The following is a 10,483-nucleotide window of genomic DNA, read 5'->3' on the forward strand; positions in this document are numbered from 1 at the left end:
GCATGTGTGACCTGTGTTGGTCATTCTTCTACAGTATGCTTGCCACTTGATGGAAGAATTGCAGTCTCGATCAGTGTAGCTCCTTTACGTGTGAGCGTGCAGGCTCGTTTACTACAGGTAAAAAACAAACGAACAAAAAAGCATAATTGGTATATACATGGTATAGAAGTCCAGGAACAATATTCACCTGCTATTGTTTGTTATTTTGGGTTGTTTTTTTTTTTTCAATTAGGCTTCTGTGGTATGAAATTGTTCATGTATGTATCAAAGTGCTTTCAGCTGCAGGAAACCAAAATCCAAATTGAAAGTGGTTTAGGGGCACCTGGGTAGCTCAGTCAGTTGAGTGTCCCAACTCTTGATTTCAGCTTGCGTCATGATCTCCCGGTTCATGAGTTTGAGCCCCGAGTTGGGCTCTGTGCTGGCAGGGTGGAGACTGCTTGGGATTCATTTTCTCTCTCTCTCTCTCTCTCTCTCTCTCTTTCTCTTTCTCTCTCTCCCTCTCCCCCCCCCTCCCCACTTTCTGTCCCTCCCCCCTCTCAAAATAAGTAAATAAACTTTAAAAAAAGAAAGTGGTTTAAACCATAGGAAATTACAGAACTGGAAGTCTAGAGGTAGAGTAGACCCCAAGGGTGACAATTCACATTTACCTCAAGTTCTCCTATGCCTCTGGCTCTGCCCTCCTGCTTGTTGACTTCATCCTCCAGCTAGTTTTGAGAAGAGTTTAGAATTTTCAGGCCTCAGCATCCATCTGTAACCATGTAGAAAAGAAGAAAGAGACTGTCTTCCTGTGGTGTTCTCCTGGGAAACTTTTCCTGCCAGGCCCCCAGCAAACTTTCTCTGGGTTTCATTGACTGACATTACATCATGTTCCCTATTCTCAAACCATCCAAGGCCACGCATTGGACGATTAACCCCGGATTGATGAACCAGTGATTGGTGAGGGTGGAAGTGATAGAGTTTATATGATTGGCTTGGAGCAGAGGTTTTAGAAATGATTGGAGGTATGGCTGGCAATTAGAGGGCGGGGGCCGTAGGTGTTTTATGTCCCACAGCACATGGGATGGTTTAGCTCAACAAAGAATGATTCCTTATGTTACATGATTCTTGAATGTTCTGTTGAACTTTCAAAAAATAAACAAAAAAACAACTTAGGTATTTGAGCCCTAAACCCAACTCTATTTTTTATACAGTTTTAATATACACTGTAATATAATTCTCCAAGAATACACCTATGAGATCATACTTTTATTTTGTTAAAACTTGACCAAGAATTCTAGTACCTGTTTTAAAAAATCTTATTACTGACAGCAGTGCCACTGATGATAATTAAGTCACCGACATACGTAGCGTGTAGGTACTAATGATTTTATTGCTTCTTCTTGTGTGTCTTTGCCTGAGCACTTATGTATTGAAATACACATTTTATTATCAATTTTTTCCACTTATTTTGCCTTTATATTACATGACTTACATGAAATCGTTCTACTGATTTTAGCAAATATTACTTTTATCCGGGACTCACATTCATACTACAGCTTCTCTTATTTAGTCATTTTGGCACGCCTTTCCCACATAGTTTATCTTAGAGGGTACACCGAGAAGTAGCATTTCTCAAAGTTAATAGAACACTGTGTGGGGGATGCAGGGAAGAGACCAGCATCCGGTGAAACTACTCTTTAAAATTGCTCAGGTCCAAACCATTCCAACTGTGCTAGACGAAGTAGAACTTTGGGATCAAGACATTTCTTTGTGCTCTGAAGTAGCTTCAACGCGGTGTTCTAGGGACGATTTTAGCCTTGCCATGGATACCTCCTTGACTTTCCTCACAGCACAGATAGTCTCGTGTTCTGTTCAGCCACCTTGGACTTTGCACATCAAAAACGGACAGTTCCAAAGCCCAAGGCATAGCGTCTACGTTAACCAGCAGTAGAGGTGGCCACACTCCAGTTAGATATCAAGGAAAGCAATATGGAGTCCTTGTTGCCTAATATTCGCCAAAAACTTATAATGATATTTATAGGTTATTGCTTGGAAGATGTTTACAGATTAGTACTGTTCAAACTTTCTGAAATTTCTGTATCCCTGCTGTCCAGTGTAATAGCCACTTGTTACTAGTGAGTTATTTAAATTAGAAATTCAGTACTTCATTAGCACAGTTATCTGAGCCTAAAACCCAATTCCACTGTACATTTTAAAATAAAACTAGCCACATTTCTAGTGCTCAGTAGCCACCAGAGGCTATTATATTGATCACGAGAAAGTTGTTTTGGACAGCACTGTTCTAAAATCTATGAGGTCAAATCAGATCAGTGTAAAGCTAGATATTGAATTGTATTATGGCAGTGCCCACCCCAGTTACTTTCCCTAGCTCTTCATTAAGAGGTGGTAATATTATGCAATGCTTTTTGACTTGCAAAATCTTTGCAAATTGCTGTTATTATTCCTACCTCACAGTTAGAGAACTGAGGCACCTGAGGCAGGTTGGAATAGCATGCCCAGAGTCACACAGCAGAGCTGGGATTTGTGTTCAGGCAGTGTAAGATTGAAATCTCTCCTAACCCTCGTGCTCTGATGCTTCCAGAATTGTCCTGAGGAATAGTCCTGTGTACCCAACCACTGCATTTATTTAAGGAAAGTTACTGAGGATGCTGTTGGCACAATTCTTTGTGAAGACACCTGAAGAGGAACTTTTGCTTCTTCCAACTGCAAACAACTACATTTCTTCTGAGCTTTTGCTTTCATCTTATTTTCTCTATGACTTATGTAATCGATTAGGTAGAATTCTTCATTCACGCTAGAGGCTGGAAAGCTTAATGCCAAATTTGGGTTCCCCTAGAAGGAATTGCAATGTAGGTCAGTATGGTGTTTTACTAGAACCTCATTCCTGGTTTAGTTTATATGCTCATCTTTAGTTTTATTTTCCTATTCTAAATGTTCACTTTTTATTTATGTAATTCTGTATTATTTAAGTCCCTTTATTTATTTTTGAATCGTGATAGGGGATGGATAGTTAATTAGACAGTTATTTTTATTAGTGTGGATTGGTAGGACTACAACAAAACTCAATTTCTGGAAACTAACGGCAGAAAATGCACTGACCTTTTGCAATTGGAAACAATAGTTTGTTGCCTCCTATTCAAAATACACTTATGGTTTCTGGTGTAGCTGCAATTGTCCGTTTCCCTTATTCATATGTCTCTCTGTTCCAAAAAGGATTTAAGTTCTGCTGAATAAGCAGGTATTATTCTAAACTATGGAAATCGAATGTCCTGGTTCTGTTCTAGCATTCTGATGAATCATTTGAGTGAAGCCTGAAAATTGAACATTAACAAGTTACTATAGTCACAGAATTTTAAAGATGAAGGGACATTAGGAGTCATCTAGGGAGGGGAAGAGAACCAAGAGGGACTGAATGACTGGTCCCACAAGTAAGAAAGGGGCAGAACTGTTCATGTGAATCCAGATATAATGTGTTACTCTTATCACACTTTCCCTTATCCACATCTTCCAGCCTCCCCATAGGCTATTGTAAATATGATTTAAAAATACAAGTATCTAGTGTTAAACACATAAATATAAACTTTCTTGCCATTGTGTTCTGTGTACTTTAAATAGATAACCAAAATACTGATCTGATCAGTATACCGATAATGTCACAAGCCAAGAATGTATTTTCCTGTAACCCCACTCTATTTGTTTATGGGAGAATCACCATAAACCTATCATCTTCTCTTGATAAACACTTTGAGAAATCTTTCACTTCTCAAAAAGAAAAAAAAAAAATCCACTTTGAATAATGCATTTTCTCTGTAAAGCACCTCATACCGTGGAGACGCTGCAAGCAAGCTAGGCAGAAGGCCCCCGAGTTTCTGCAGCACTTTTTCACTGGTCAGTCGCAGTACTTTTTCTTAGGAGACCAATGATTTCTTCAGTCCTGTTGTCTGCTGTATACTTTTAATTAAAGTGAGGGGGTTGATGGTGGCAGGACTGTTTGTAAATGTCAGCCCTGGAGTTCTAAAATGCCCTGCTTGCCGGTGCTTCATAGGGCACACAAGTGCTTAGTTCTCTAGTGTGGCAGAGCTGTCTGTGGGTGTTAAGTGCGCGCCTCAGTAGGTGTTCCCAGGTGTCCTTTCCCACGTCTTTGAAGTAGTTCTAAAAAGGCAGTGAGAAATGAGTGAAGATAGAATAACCCACACTCAGAATAAAACTGTCATTGTATCTGCTTAGGAATCAATCCCTCATTTAGGGGTGCTCAGTAGATCCTTCTTGCTCCCTTTTTCCCCTAAAGGTTCTGTCTTCGTTTTAATCTGGGTTATTGTTTCATGTCCAAATTCGTCTAAGGGTCAATTTCATAATAAGCTCTGATTTAGGGTAGTTCCAACTTGAGATGTACAATAGTTAGTCTACTCTTGAGATAAAAAAAAATAATAGATGGCTAAATTTTTGTTGGTGTTGTAGGAATCATTACAAGTTAACGTGTGCATATGTTATTTTATGAGTAAACATAGTTAAGCAAGTTTCTGTTGTTTCTCTTTTTTACAGTATTCTTTAATGTGCCTTTAAAATTGTATGGTGTGTAGTGTTAGCTCCACAGAGTCCTTGTGCATTTTTGTATGCGTCCATACGCCAGAAAACCTTTTTGGAGGTTACAGAATAATTGCCAGCCTAATTCTCTTGCAACTTCATGCTATAAATTGCAGGTATTTAGAAGTGTGGCCTTACAGAGTTAGTTATTTCTTCATATAATTGGGCTACGAGAAGGTTATTCTCTGTCACAATAAAAATTAATATTCCCTTTCTTTGGGAGATTAATTTCTAAATTTGAAGACTCTGGGTCAGAGTTGGCTGGGCTATTTCACTGAAATTTCAGCCCCTAAGAAACAAAAATAGGTTTTGGAATAGTTTCTAGGTCACTGGCACAGAAAGCTGGCAAAAAGCTATAACTTACTTTGGATAGTCCTAGTTAGCACCATTCCATCAGTACAGGCTGTTCTTTTAAGCCTGTGACTCAAGTTTAGGAGAAAATAAAATGTAGGGATCCCCAAATTCTTACTCTTATAAAGTTCAGGCTTTGATTCTCCTATAGTTTAGTAGGGCCCCTGACTTGGGGGAAGGGAGACATATTTAATCAAGTGTCAGTTCTGTATTTCACCTTATTAAACTGTCCACATTCATCTTTTATTTTAGCTTTTATTCCAGTTCTGGATCAGACCGTGGAGGCTGTGGTTATACTGAAAAACATGCAAACTTGGGAGGTGATAGATCCCAGCTATCGTTAGTGTAGACTGACCTTGGTCAAATAACGTAAGCTTTCTAAACCTCTACCTTCATCTGTAAAACAATACCTACCTCACAGACTTAACAATGAACAAAACTTATTTATTTGTGTGCTGTGTGCCTGCGTGTGTGTGTGCCTGACCCTATAAATTTTGATAGTGTTGTTATTCCCATAAAGAATACAAGGCTTAAAAAATGTGGTCCGTTTCCTAAGGTCATGGAGTAGACCATATCAAGAGTCTGATTCTTCCAGTTTAGTGCGTAGCCATTAGAACATGGTGCTTCTCATAGTCCCCACATCTGAAAGTACTCAGTACTCTATAGGGATTCAGTGTAAGTTCTCCTCTTCTCTTGACAGAGTAAATTACGTGGTTTATTAACTGAACTCTAGCTTTTTATGTGCAAATGATCTACGCATTATCACACAATTTCTGATTTACTGAGGAAGCTTTAATAACTGCTTTATTAATTAAGACCCCTGTCCATGATTTTTCATAGCTGCAGCTCTAGAAGAACCCATAGAACCTTCCAGGCATCATCTCATTAGCTCTTGCTGCCCCTTCTTAATAATGGAGCTTCTTGGCCATGAATAGAGAGCCCAGAGACCTCTCTAGTGACAGGGAGAAGGAAAATGTTCAAGCTCATGACAGCTGGACTGCCCAATCTCAGGTTTACATTGAGAAGGGAAGTGTACCTTTTAAACCAATTGTGAAGTTTTAAAGTGTGAAACGCATATGAAGAGGGTGATTTCCATTGAGTTCCATGAAAAAAGATCTGGATGTGGGTAGCCACATTGACTATATTCTTTCAAAAGGGTTCTTCTAATGGAGCTACTCTTGAATATCACGGAGTAAATGAAAGTTATGGAAGCCTGTATTTTCTTTCTGGTTGAGTTTTTTTTTTCTGTTGGAGAAGCATGATATTTTTCTCATGATTTTTGTATCTTAGATTATGTTGACAGTGTCAGATCCCCAGAGATGTGGTGACATCATCTTGCCTGATTACAAAAATATTTGAATGGCTGGGCTTAGCAACCCACCATTACTTCTTATGATCTTCAGTAAGTACGTGTTGGTCACATGAAATGGGAATGCACTAGATCCTTAATTAAACCTTCAGCCATACTGGAATTCCCATTCTGGAAAGTGGCAGCCCCAGGCCCCAACACAGAGGAGCTCTGCACTATCTCATTTCCCCTTTGGCAAACCCTTCACCTTTGCAAGGCCTGCCCTGCCCTTGTCTTGAGCTACAATTGGAAGAGAGAGAGAGACTTGAAAAGCAAGGAGTTCTTGTTCTTTTGGTCCTGACTCAAAGAATGCTATAAATAGAAGGGGCCTGGAGCTCCCATCCTACACTATGATTCTCTTTGGACAGACTAAACATTTGACCCTACTCAGAATACAACTTCTATTTAATCAAAAGGCAGTACGGCTGCTATTAAATCAAAAGGCTTATTCTTATTAGAAATTATTTCAATTCCAGAGATAAATGGCTAAGGCCCTTTTCTCCTGCTGATTGAGATTCTTTGTCGTCGTTAATAGAGCCCTAATTACTAAGACCGTGGCCTAACTTTGGTTCGCTGGCTTACAACTGCTCAAATAACATTTCCAGTTGTGGAATAAATATAGATGACCACCTTATGTCAAATGTCAGCCTTTTAAAATGTGTTTGGATGTATAATGTTTCTTACTAATTTAATTTTGATAAAGTAAGATGTAACAGTCTTGCTTCTGGTGCTTCTGAGTTGCAAGAATGGGTATGAAGGGATGAGACAAGATGCCCTACATTCAGCGCTCCACAGGAAACACACACAAACCCACAACTTGGTCTCTCTACCTCGCTATTTACCAGGTTTACATGAAAACAAGCAAGGCACGCCTTTTCGCAGACACCCTCTATTTGTGATTGGGAGGCAGAGTGGCTTAGTGGTTAAGCACATGGGCCTTGGAGTCGGACCTGGCTTTGGATCCCCAGCCTCCAGTTACAGTGGAGGGGCCTTGGGCAGGTTAACCTACCCTTCTTCCTTAGCCTCAGCTTCGCCGTCTGTTACATGAAAATAGTAACACGAACCAGAGGCTCAAATGAGATAAAGTATGTAAAATACTGGATGCAGGCTCTGATAGCTCTCAATTATTACCATATTTACATGATTTCTTTCCCTTTAGGCCAACCACTACCTAGAACTGTGCCAGCCCCCCACCCTGCACTTTAGGAAGCATTTATTTGCAGAAAGGTAAACTTCTGGTTTCTTGTAATTGGTCAGACCCTCAGGCGCTGGCTGATTGGGTTCCCAGATGACTGGATGGCTTGCAGTCTTTTTTGAGCTTTCTTTAAATAATACCTTAATTGTTAGCTCAAGAGGATGTTGACCAGTCTCTACCAGTCTCCCCTAAATCTTCCCTGCCGGCAGCCCAGGACATTTGAGGAGCTACAGAGCACTTTCCTCTGGGTGTTGAGAGATGTAAAGGCAAGAACTGGAGAAGCAGGGCCTGTGCTTGCCAGGTCCAGACATTTGGTCTCTTATTTGCTCCCAGTGCATCTCTGTAGGGTAGCAGAATTGGGATTTTTTACCCTCCCCACTTCTACAGCGGAGGAAACAGGCCTGGGAGCTTTGCAAGGCGAGACAGAAGTTGAGCCCAAACCATCTAACCTCCCCCGGTCAGTGCTCTCTGCACCTGGCTGCTGTCGCCTCAGCATCAGAGGCCAAGAAAGGAGAGACACAGACGTCAGTGTCACTGACACCTGGGGCTGTCCCCATCATGACTGGTGTCATGGAGCGGCATCTCTGAAGCTCTGCAGTTGGAGAAGAAGCAGAAAGACCTCACCACTGGGCCCCTCCTGTCCAGTCCCACCCTGCAGTCTGCCCAGCGTACCCGCTGCCCTCGCAGTTCCTCAAGCTGAAACCAGAGGACCATCCCCTCTGCCGGAGCAGGATGTGACCTCCACTAGGCAAAGCACATCTATTTGATCTTGAACAAAAGGCTGCGATGGTGTCTAAAATGACAGCTCCCCGGCGGTGATGTCATGGTGTTTTGTTTGTCTCCATGGAATGCGGGGATCTGATTTCAGTTGTGAAGAAAAATGGTCTGGGGAAAAAAAATTACTTCATTCGGAAAATTCCGAGAAGCCATAAATACGGTTTGCAGCTGATGAAAGCACATTCACAGGCAGACAATGGCTTTGGGATGGAAGCAGAGCCCTCTGGAGAGGCCAAGCCCTTCACCCCCACCCACTGCCACCAGCAGTCCTGCTTCTCCGGGGCTTCTGGCAAGACTGAGAGCAATTCCTCTGTCCGCTGAGGAGATGCTCCGTTCCCCAGTGGCAAGTTGGCTGGGGACAGATTTTCCCTGGTTCTCATCTGAAATTACCTCCTGCCCAGTTCATCCCTGGAGCATCTGGCACAGTTGCGTCCACCTCCCCTGTCCTAAATGATTGACCTGCATTTCTGAGTTCTGAAAGCAAATTAAAAATAACGTTTTGTTTTGTTGTTTTCATTTCTTATTCACTTTCTAGCATTGCAATCTCTTGTGAATCCTTTTCACTTTGCATATTCTTTTCTTTTTTTTTCCTACAGTTGGCACAGTGAGAAAGGGGAGAAAACAGAAGATGAAATTCTATTTTGCTTTTCATGAGAAATTTAAGAGTATAATTCCTAGTCCAGATCCTCCGCCCTGAGTCAGGAAGGAGTCACCACTGCCAGGAAAGACCAGAGGCAGAGAGCTTAGAACCAGGGGCAAGTTTTCAAGTGCTCTGCCTCCCTCTCCCCCTCCCTGCCTCAAGAATATAAAAACAATATGGCGAGATTATAGAATTTCGGGAGATCAGAGAAAGTTTCCCTAACCTAGCCCTTCCTTCCATCATTGTGTCTTCCTGGTGCCAGGTCCCTAGGTCACTGAGCCTCTCATTCTATATTGTCTGTTCCCCTGCCCCCAGCTTTGCAGCGCCCTTCTCTTGGGGCCTGGCCTCCGAGAAGTCCATGGTGTTTCCAGGCCATGGGAGTTGGTTTTTCTTGCAACTCACTACAGCCTTTGATTTCCATCCACAGATTGGTTGCTAGAGACAAGCCCCTTGCATTTAGTCCTGAGAAGAGGAAGCCCTTCCCTTTGGCCTATGGCTTGGTTGCCAGCCCACACAGGTCTGCCCCAAGTATCTCAGCCCACCAGCTGCCCCATCTGCAGGTCTGAGCTGGGCCATCGTGGCATGGACACTGTCCCATGCCTAGCAGGCACCTCCTGGCTCCCACCTCCACCCTGTTAGCCTCAGTGACCCACCAGGCTGCAGCTTCATGCTCTTGAAAGGAGAGCTTGAAAGGAGAACCTTAGTTCGTGCTCTTGAAAGGAGAGCAGGTGCAAGTTCAATGTCAGAGGAATCTCAGGAGGAGACTGCATATGTCCTTTGTGGGGGCTTTCAGCCCCCCGGCCACAGCATCACCAAATGATAGAGGAATAAAAACAAAGCCAAAGCTTCTTCAAATGTCCCCATTAACCCAATTAGTCAAATCCTGAAGGGGAATTTGTCTTAATGGAATTTGACTATATCTCAGTAGAACTTGAAATTAAAAAACCATCAGTTCACATTTAGGAAATGTGGATTTTCAAGCTCCTGGGATTTGATTTCTAGATACGTGTAGTTTTTCCTCATAGATCAGTGTTGCCCCATAAAATAGAATACAAACCAACTGAGTAATTTTAAATTATCTAGTTGCCACATTTTTAAAAAGCAGAAGTAGTTGAACTTAATTTTAATAGTATATTTTATTTAACCCAGTATATCCAAAATAGTAACATGGAGTCAATATTAAAAATTACTAATGAGATATTGTATATTCTTTTTGGTACTACCTTATTTTGGACTGGCCACATTTCAAGCCACAGTAGCAGCTTCTGTGCTGGATGATGCAGTTATAGACAAGTGTCATCTGTCCTGGGAAGTGGGCAGTGGCTCCGAGAACACAGCTGTAGCCCAGCAAACCAGAGGCCCGCATCTGTTTGAGATCATAGGGTATGACCAAATCAGTGCAGGAGCCCATTAGAAAGTAAGTGCTATGGAAACAAAGGAAAAATAGAGCAAGGTAAGGGAATAAGTGCTGATGGTGGGTCAAGCTGCAGTATTAAAGAGAGTAGGTCAGTAGCACATCTGTATGCTAAGAGTTGAAGGAGGTGAGAAAGTTGGCCAGGAGAGCATCATGATAGGACAGCTAGAGCAA

General features: G+C 41.9%; 1 long non-coding RNA gene across 1 annotated transcript; it reads left to right on the forward strand.

The window, feature by feature from the left end:
- The first annotated feature begins 30 nt into the window (after positions 1–30).
- Positions 31–8,778, forward strand: LOC124518985 (uncharacterized). Its single transcript, XR_006963960.1, has 2 exons — positions 31–117; positions 7,443–8,778. It is a non-coding gene; the product is annotated as an uncharacterized LOC124518985 (long non-coding RNA).
- Positions 8,779–10,483: the final 1,705 nt, after the last annotated feature.

This window comes from Lynx rufus, unplaced genomic scaffold (assembly GCF_022079265.1).
Source record: "Lynx rufus isolate CCGP_SWC_20201006 ecotype Redwood Valley unplaced genomic scaffold, mLynRuf1.p SCAF_26, whole genome shotgun sequence".
Classification (NCBI taxonomy): Eukaryota; Metazoa; Chordata; class Mammalia; order Carnivora; family Felidae; genus Lynx; species Lynx rufus.